Source organism: Oryx dammah, unplaced genomic scaffold (genome assembly GCF_014754425.2).
Source record: "Oryx dammah isolate SB20612 unplaced genomic scaffold, SCBI_Odam_1.1 HiC_scaffold_3, whole genome shotgun sequence".
Lineage (NCBI taxonomy): Eukaryota > Metazoa > Chordata > Mammalia > Artiodactyla > Bovidae > Oryx > Oryx dammah.
This window is the reverse complement of record NW_024070187.1, coordinates 20,314,417-20,324,651: the sequence shown is the minus strand read 5'-3', so window position 1 is coordinate 20,324,651 and position 10,235 is coordinate 20,314,417.

The window sequence follows — 10,235 nt, the reverse complement described above, 5'->3', positions numbered from 1 at the left end:
ACATGACGCTTCCTTTTTTAATCTATTCTATTGAAGTATGGTTGATTTATAATGTTGAATTAGTTTCTAATGCATAGCAAAGTGATTCAGATAGATAGATATATATTTTTTTTCATAATTTTTCCATTATGACTATTACAGTATATTGAATACAGTTTCCTGTGCTATACAGTAAGGCCTTGTTTATACCTTCTATATGTAACAGTTTGCATCTGCTAATCCCAAATTCTCAACTCATCCCTCCCCACTGGCAACCACATGTCTGTTCTCTGTCTGTGAATCTGTTTCTGTTTCACAGATACGTTCATTTGTGTCTTATTTTATATTCAACATAGAAGTAATATCATATGGCATTTGTCTTTCTCTTTCTGACTTACTTTGCTTTGTGTGATAATCTCTAGATCGATCCATGTTGCTGCAAATGGCATTACTTCACTCCTGTTAATAGCTGAGTAATATTCCATTGTATATGTGTACCACAGCTTCTATTCATCTGTTGTTGGACATTTAGGTTGTTTTCATGTCTTGACTGTTGCAAATAGTGCTTCTATGGGCATAGGGGTGCATGTATCTTTTCAGATTACAGTTTTGTCTGGGTAGATGCCCAGGAGTGGGAGTGCAGGATCATATGGTAGCTCTGTGCGGTGTTGTGCTTAGTCACTCAGTCATGTCTGACTCTTTGGGACCCCATGGACTGGGGCCCACCAGGTTCCTCTGTCAACGGGGATTCTCCAGGCAAGAATACTCGAGTGGGTTGCCATGCCTTCCTTATGTGGTAGCTCTAATTTTAGTTTTTTTAAGGAATCTTCATACTGTTTTCCATAGCAGCTGTATCAACTTATATTCCCACCAACAGTGTAGGATGGTTCCCTTTTCTATACCACCCCCAGTATTTATTGTTTGTGGACTTTTTAATGATGGGCATGGCATTTCTTATGACTAGGTTTGGAACTGACATAGTGTCACCTTGCCTGTACTACATTGACCAAACCAAGTCATTTGGCCAAATCTTATATCAATCTGTTGGGGAAAGAATCCTATCTCTATAGGAGGGAATGTAAAGTCACACGGGTGTGAATACAACAAGGGGCCAAGAATTGAGGAGAGAAATGCTATCTACCATAGTTAGACAGCTGGTAAAGGAGTGAACCAGAAATACATGACTTGGCTCTTATCAAACTTAGTCCAGTGGGGAGATGGAAGTTTTAAGTAGAGAGAGGTGGTTGACAGATACATTTTGGATTCGAGAATCATAAGTACATAGTGGATGCCTGTTGTTATTTTTGAAGATGTGAGAATCAGAATGAAGGAAGAAAAGATTCAAGGACAGAATCACATATTTAAGAGATAGCAAAGAATTAAAATCTCTTGAAAGAGATGGGAAAGGAAGGTCCAGAGAGATCAAAATAAAGCCATGAAAGTGAAAACCATAATCAAAATCAAGAAGGAAGTTACTTTCCAAAAGGCTAGTAATACAGCAAAATCATGCCAGAAGTTCCAGAAGACTGTGGACTGACAGGTGTTCCTTTGATGTGACCTTTAGGACTGGTTGGTGCCCTTGGTGGTGATAATGTCAGTGGAGTGATAGGGCTAGGTTCTAGACTGAGGTGGGCTGAGGAAGTAGAAGGAGTGAATATGATCTACAAGGTCAATAAACTTAGTTAAGAAGGGAATGAAAATGACAAGAAAACTGAAGAGCCTCGATTGACGAGATCAAGAGAAGAAAGGCCAGAAGGTGAAATAGAAGATAAGACCCTCTAAGAACAAGCCACTACTTTCTTCTCAGTTCTCATTGGTTTTTTCTCCTTTTCATGCCTCTTGCCACTTAAGAGTTCCTCAAATAGGCCACACTGTTCTCCATGGATAGGCACAGAACAGCACAGAGCTCCCATATGATCCTGCACTCCCACTCCTGGGCATCTACCCAGGCAAAACTATCATCTGAAAAGATACACCCCATGTTCATGGAAGCACTATTTGTAATAGTCAAGACATGGAAATAACCTAAATGTCCAACAACAGATAAATGGAAGACGTGGTACACATATACAATGGAATGTTATTCAGCTATTAAAAGGAGTGAAGTACAGCAGGACAGTACTTTTTCCTGCTTGAAATAGCTTTTCAAACAAAGGCATTCTCTTGTATTCCTGAGTGTCTTTACAGCGACAAAAAATAACATTTTACGGATATATACTTTGCACTAGGCATTGTGTTCAAGGCATTAAATCAATTGCCTTAATAAACTGTCACAGAAACTCTAACACAGACATTGTTGTTGTTAAGTCACTCAGTCATGTCCAGCTCTTTGCAACCCCATGGATTGCAGCACACCAGGCTTCCCTGTCCTTCACTATCTTCCAGAGCTTGCTCAAACTCATGTCCATTGAGTCAGTGATTCCACACAACCATCTCATCCTCTGTCGTCCCCCTTTCCTCCTGCCTTCTATCTTCCCCATCATCAGGATCTTTTCCAATGAGTCATAATAATAATAATACAGGCATAATTATTCCCAATTCACAGGTGAAAAACTAGATTTAGAAAGGCATAGTGACCTGTCCAAATGTGCACATTGTACATAATAGATTCAAAAATTGAATTTATGACTGACTCTGAAGCCTGTGTTCTAGTTTCAGCTTACTTTAGCACCTACTTTTTGGTAAATTGTCCCTTATTCCAAGGGTGTGATCCCTCCTATGAGTAGTGAAGATGATAAAGGAGGTTTTGCATCATAACAGAGTAGCGTTGCTCTTATCCACCTTTGCAACATGGATATATCTTGCATATGTCAACTCTAGCACTTATTACAACATACTGTAATATTAAAAAATATAAAGAGCACTCTCACAGGCAATAAGGAGCCATACAAGTATTTGAGTGTTTAAGTAGGGAATGATATATCACTTAGATAGTTGAGAGAGAAAACACTTATGCTAATAGGGAAGATGAACTGGAAAGTTAGACTGGAACAGAGGGATAAACTAGCTAATCATTTCTAAATCGAAGTGAGAGAAATTAGGGTCAAACTAAAGTTATCATAGAGAGGCTAGAAATGAGAGGAAAGAGTTGAGGAGGGTTTAAGAAGAATCCACACTACTATGTATAAAATACATAAATATTTCTCCATCTATTAGTGTCCTCTTTGATTTCTTTCACCAGTGTTTTATAGTTTTCTATATATAGGTCTTTTGTTTCTTTAGGTAGATATATTCCTAAGTATTTTATTCTTTTCATTGCAATGGTGAATGGAATTGTTTCCTTAATTTCTTTTTCTACTTTCTCATTATTAGTGTATAGGAATGCAAGGGATTTCTGTGTGTTGATTTTATATCCTGAAACTTTACTATATTCATTGATTAGCTCTAGTAATTTTCTGGTGGAGTCTTTAGGGTTTTCTATGTAGAGGATCATGTCATCTGCAAACAGTGAGAGTTTGACTTCTTTTTCAATTTGGATTCCTTTTATTTCTTTTTCTGCTCTGATTGCTGTGGCCAAAACTTCCAGAACTATGTTGAATAGTAGTGGTGAAAGTGGGCACCCTTGTCTTGTTCCTGACTTTAGGGAAATACAAAAAACCTCGAATAGCCAAAGCAATCTTGAGAAAGAAGAATGGAACTGGAGGAATCAACCTGCCTGACTTCAAGCTCTACTACAAAGCCACAGTCATCAAGACAGTATGGTACTGGCACAAAGACAGAAATATAGATCAATGGAACAAAATAGAAAGCCCAGAGATAAATCCACACACCTATGGACACCTTATCTTTGACAAAGGAGGCAAGAATATACAATGGAGTAAAGACAATCTCTTTAACAAGTGGTGCTGGGAAAACTGGTCAACTATTTGTAAAAGAATGAAACTAGAACACTTTCTAACACCACACACAAAAATAAACTCAAAATGGATTAAAGATCTAAATGTAAGACCAGAAACTATAAAACTCCTAGAGGAGAACATAGGCAAAACACTCTCCGACATAAATCACAGCAGGATCCTCTATGATCCACCCCCCAGAATTCTGGAAATAAAAGCAAAAATAAACAAATGGGATCTAATTAAAATTAAAAGCTTCTGCACAACAAAGGAAACTATAAGCAAGGTGAAAAGACAATCTTCAGAATGGGAGAAAATAATAGCAAATGAAGCAACTGACAAACAACTAATCTCAAAAATATACAAGCAACTTATGCAGCTCAATTCCAGAAAAATAAACGACCCAATCAAAAAATGGGCCAAAGAACTAAATGGACATTTCTCCAGAGAAGACATACGGATGGCTAACAAACACATGAAAAGATGCTAACATCACTCATTATTAGAGAAACGCAAATCAAAACCACAATGAGGTACCACTTCACACCAGTCAGAATGGCTGCGATCCAAAAGTCTGTAAGCAATAAATGCTGGAAAGGGTGTGGAGAAAAAGGAACCCTCCTACACTGTTGGTGGGAATGCAAACTAGTACAGCCACTATGGAGAACATTGTGGAGATTCCTTTAAAAATTGCAAATAGATCTGCCTTATGACCCAGCAATCCCACTGCTGGGCATACACACCGAGGAAACCAGAATTGAAAGAGATACATGTACCCCAATGTTCATCGCAGCACTGTTTATAATAGCCAGGACATGGAAACAACCTAGATGTCCATCAGCAGATGAATGGATAAGAAAGCATAAGTGGTACATATACACAATGGAGTATTACTCAGCCATTAAAAAGAATACATTTGAATCAGTTCTAATGAGGTGGATGAAACTGGAGCTGATTATACAGAGTGAAGTAAGCCAGAAAGAAAAACACCAATACAGTATACGAACACATATATATGGAATTTAGAAAGATGGCAATGATGACCCTGTATGCGAGACAGCAAAATAGACACAGATATATAGAGCAGACTTTTGGACTCTGTGGGAGAGGGAGAGGGTGGGATGATTTGGGAGAATGGCATTGAAACATGTATACTATCATGTAGGAAACGAATCGCCAGTCTATGTTTGATGCAGGATACAGGATGCTTGGGGCTGGTGCACGGGGATGACCCAGAGAGATGTTGTGGGGAGGGAGGTGGGAGGAGGGTTCATGTTTGGGAGTGCATGTACACCCGTGGTGGATTCATGTTGATGTATGGCAAAACCAATACAGTATTGTAAAGTAAAATAAAGTAAAAATAAAAATAAAATAAAATAAAATATGTTTGTATATAAAAAAAGAACTGTATCTTGAATATAAGTCTTATAAAAATAAATTTTACATATAGCAAAAAATAAAATAAAATAAAACACATAAATAAAATAAAGACCCAGTATATACTCAACATTCTATAATAGCCTATAAGGGGAAAGATACATATATATATATATGTATGTATACTATACTAGTAACTATACTTCAATAAATGAAGATAATTTTAAAATAATAATAAATTTAAAAAGGAGAGTCACTAGGACTTAGCCAGTTGGATGGAGAGAGATTGATGACACAATTTTCTAGCTGAATGGATTGAATGAACTGATGTATCTCAATGATGGTAGAAAAATAGGCAAGAGCACAGATTTAAGCAGGAAATATGGAGCCAACTATGAAATATGTGAGACCCACGGCAAAGGGAATGAGATCACACCAAAGAGATCCCAAATCAGCATGCTTACAACCGAGTCTGAGAAATTCTATACCCAATACGCATTTGATCTATAGGAAGTTTGAGTCCTCAATCATTATCTGTGGATTTTGACTCAGAATAAGCTGGCAACCAAACAAATTTTTGTACAAGACTTCTCAACAGAATACCATTTCTCAAGTTTTCCGAGGACATGATAAAAATATATTTTTCAAAAATATTTCATTTTGCTCTTCCTGCAGGTAGCCTAAAGGTGATCTCTTAGGCTATGCACTTGACCAAGAAAGTTCCACAAAATAATGCAGATCAAGAGTTTTAAATCTTTGTGACCACCTTAAGAACACCTGTGAACTCAGGCTATCAAGGATATACATATCCGAAAAGCCACAAAGTATCGGAAAGATGTTTCTTTATAGAAACAAGTTCTTGCCATTCCATTGCTACAGTGGTGGAACTGGTATGTTTGCCTAGAAAAAACAGTGGATCTGAGCACATGGTCAGTGTTGCAGAAACAGTGCTGACTTTTTGTTGCACTTGCTTAAAAATGTGGAATAACATTGAACTTAATGTAGATTCTCTAATCATTATGCTCATCCAGGTGAACAAAGCCCCTTAGGGTGTGCCATTTATTCACAGAGCTCATGGTTGGATCAACTCATACAGGAACTCACCCTGCCACAGGGAGATGATCTTACTGAAAAAGAACCTATTGTTCTTAAATCACAAGCTGAGTTTGCACAGAAGAAGAAGATATCCCTGAAGAAACAAAAGAAGCAAAATTATATTTCCTGGGAATAAATTCAGCATAAAACAAATGCAAGTTGAAGTTTAAAAAATTAGTTTAGTTGGAAGCTTTAAAATTGTTATTTTTAGTTCTGTGTTACTGAAATGTAATATCTTTAATACCCATCAGCATCACTTCTACCCAATTGTTTTGTAGTTTTTTGATAATGGTGTAATAATCCGGCTGTTGCTTTCTGGATTTCTTCAGTGTCTAAAAACTAGGAGATCCCTGTAAGACTGTCAGTGAACCTCAGGGAGCATTAAATAACTCTGGCTGATATCAAGTCAGCATTTTGAGCAGGGAATGACATCATATCCCACACTGTCGTGTTCATCATTTTTCCCCTACTAGTGCTGACATTGTTTGCAACTTTGAAGTTTAAAAAAAAAAAAAAAAGACAAGGTGATATGAATGATTTCGCAATCTACTTCTATATTTTGGGCCAGATACTATCATAAGACAAAACACTGAAGCATCTTCTCTATTAAAGATCCTATTAGAATATTCTTCCTCATATGTATTAGTAAAATCCCATGCTTCTTCGGTGAAATGGTTAAGGTGTATGGAGGAGATGGATAAAAAGTTAAATTATCTCTGCCAAAGTTTCAGCAATGGGAGTCTGGTCATTAGTGCTCTCTAGTGGAGCAGGGATTTTGTGCTTCCATCTTCAGATATCTCTCAGAAAGCTGTGTTTTCCAGCAAATCTTTTATATTACTCAGCATGGCCTGATGCTTACCAGCTTTATAGGATGTATAAGATACTGAATGTGGGGTCACAAGGTGTCGGCAGTGAGTTTTTAATCATTCTGGACTTGGTGTGGAGTTTGATTATTTTATCTAACCTGGTTTGGAAGTGGTTTTTTATTCTGTTACTTTGATGAGTGCTACACATACGCACACTCATCTTTCATGCTCTAGGAAACACTGAAACAATATAACTTTAGCACTAGATCTTATTGTTTTAGCATCCTTGGTACTCTCCTTTTATAATTCTTAAATTAGAGGTATTCCATATTTATTAAATTTATCATTCTAAATTTATTAAATTATAGACATTTATTACTCCAGCTTCCCAGGTGACTCAGCAGGTAAAGAATCTGCCTGCAATGCAAGAGATGCGGATTTGATCCTCGGGTCAGGAAGATCCCCTGGAGAAGGGATTGACAACCCTTACCAGTATTCTTGCCTCAGGAATTCCATGGACTGAGGAGAGTGGTAGGCTACAGTCCACAGGGTTGCAAAGAGTCAGACACTACTAAGCGACTAACACACACACACACTCAAATTATAAATAAGCAAAACTTACAGACAAGGAAGAATAATTTCTGAGTGCAAATCAATAACATTACTTTGCCAACACTATGTTTCTTAGATTAATCAGAGCCTGAATGGAGGGGGGAAAAAATAAAAATCCTTTCTGGCAAAATTTATCTGGAAGAATGCCTTTGATATTAACTTGACCAAAGTGCTCAGACTTTTCCAAATTGACTCCAGTTGGAATACTCCATAATTTAACACATTGGTGAAAAACTCAAATAAATGGTATGAAAATAAATATATAAAGTTGCATTTTGAAATGCAAAAACATTTTTGTGTGGAAGAATCCTAGTAGAAGTAGTCATATTTTGGAACCTTTTGGTCATTTACACATTATAAAGACAACTGGTGAAGTTTTATTTATTGAACAAATTATGATGCCTCAGTTTTCAACCCAGTATGGTAGACAATAGTGTCTCTCTAGCTCTATACTTATATCATCTGTATCTATAACTATCTATCAGTATGGAAAATAAAATGAATAAATAAAGAGTGTTAGTAAGAAACTCCAAACTGGTTTAATATGTATATAGATAGAAATATAGCTAGATAGATGATGGATCGATAGACAGATGTGTGCTATGTTCAGTCGTGTCTGACTCTGTTGACCTATGGACTGTAGCCTGCCAGGCTCCTCTGTCCATGAATACTGGAGGAGTACTGGAATGGGTTGCCATTTCCTCCTACTCCAGGGAATCTTCTTGACCCAGGGATCAAGCCACATTTCCTTCATCTCCTGCATTGCAGGTGGATTATTTACAGCTGAGCCACTGGGGAAACCCCCTAGATAGATGTAAGTTTTGAACTAGTTCAGACTTTCTTACTCACTCTCATTCATTACATTTATTTTCTGTATTGCTATTGTCAATAGAGTTTCTAATAACAGCTCTTACCTCTTAGGGCAGCAGTACAACCCTGAGCTCCATCCTTTAACTCACTGGTGCTTTTTTCCTATTACTGGGGTGCTACTGCAGTCCTTCCTTTTGGGCAAAGAAATGCATCCTATAGAACATAGCTTATGAAATAGAAAGCGATGGTGTGCAGTGAATTTGAAAGACAAGGCAGAGGTTTAACAGGGACAGAAAATTGATGCTTGGTGGACCAAGACAGAGAGGAAGAGGTGGAGGTGATGTTTGGGTTGGACCTTTAAAGAGACAAGAACAGCACAAGGCAGGAGAGGACAGGGAAACACAGTGTAGCCTGGTTATAGTGGAATAGGAGAGGGCTGTTTAAGGGAATATTATCTACCACCAGCAGGACAGAGCTGAAAAAGATCAGTTTCCCTCCCATAACAACTGACAAAACCAAGTATCCTGGACCTTGGCCATCTAGTGATCTCTATTTATTAACCACCTTCACATCAACGTACCACTGCTTGGATAATAATTCCCATCCGAAGGCCAGCTTCTCTATATAAAGAGCATGAATGCAACAGAGGTGCCTATGGTGCTACATTTCATAATGACAGTGTGGCTGAGGTACCATGTTTTGTTTTATTAATGCAACCTACACCTCAGGCTGCAGTCCATGGGGTTGCAAAGAGTCTGACACGACTGAGCAACTTCAATTTCACTTTCATGCATCGGAGAAGGCAATGGCAACCCACTCCAGTGTTCCTGCCTGGAGAATCTCAGGGACAGTGGAGCCTGGTGGGGTGCTGTCTATGGGGTCACACAGAGTCAGACACGACTGAAGCGACTTAGCAGCAGCAGCAGCAACACTTCAACTCAAAATACCCCATTCTACTTTTTCTATAGCTGTCAAACCATACAATTCATTTATCCACAGCTGCAATCTTATCATAAGTAATTATAGGAACATGGTTCAGACCAACTTTCAGATCACACTAAAGATCATTTTAAAGCCACCATTCATACAAGTTCAACTCAGAGAGCTCTTCTTAGCAAGACATTTTGTTGAACTCCTCTAACTTATTCAGCCATATGAAACTCTGGGGGCAGAAAATTACTAACTTTTGTGACTTTCACCTACAACTCCTGCCATCTGGAAAGATGTTTTCCCAGTGCTCTGAGTAGGACAGGCAAAATCCTAAACTCCATGTGGGGCCCTTTGTTCAACACCTACAAGCATCGAATATTATTCTAGAGTATCCTAAATGGGATAGTTTTTCATCTTGCACCACAAAGAATTTGACAAGGTTTCATACACCTAGGTATTATGATTCATTGCAGCCAATGCTGGGGTAGATCCTCTAGAACCCAGTGAACTATATTTACCCAACTGGTTATACTGGGACCTTGCTGCAGTTCTGAGCACTATCCCTGACTCAACATACTTCTACTCCTGCCTCCTGATGATCAGCAAACTGAAGTCACAGTCTCAGAAGCAGCTTGGTATCTTTATAAGTCCACAGGACACTGTTGAGGTTTGACAGAAAACAACAAAATTCTGTAAAGCAATTATCCTTCAGTATAAAAATCAAGTTGAAAAAAAGAAAAAAGATGCTGTGGAATATCAAAAATGTGCTAGGGTGAAAAGAATGATATCT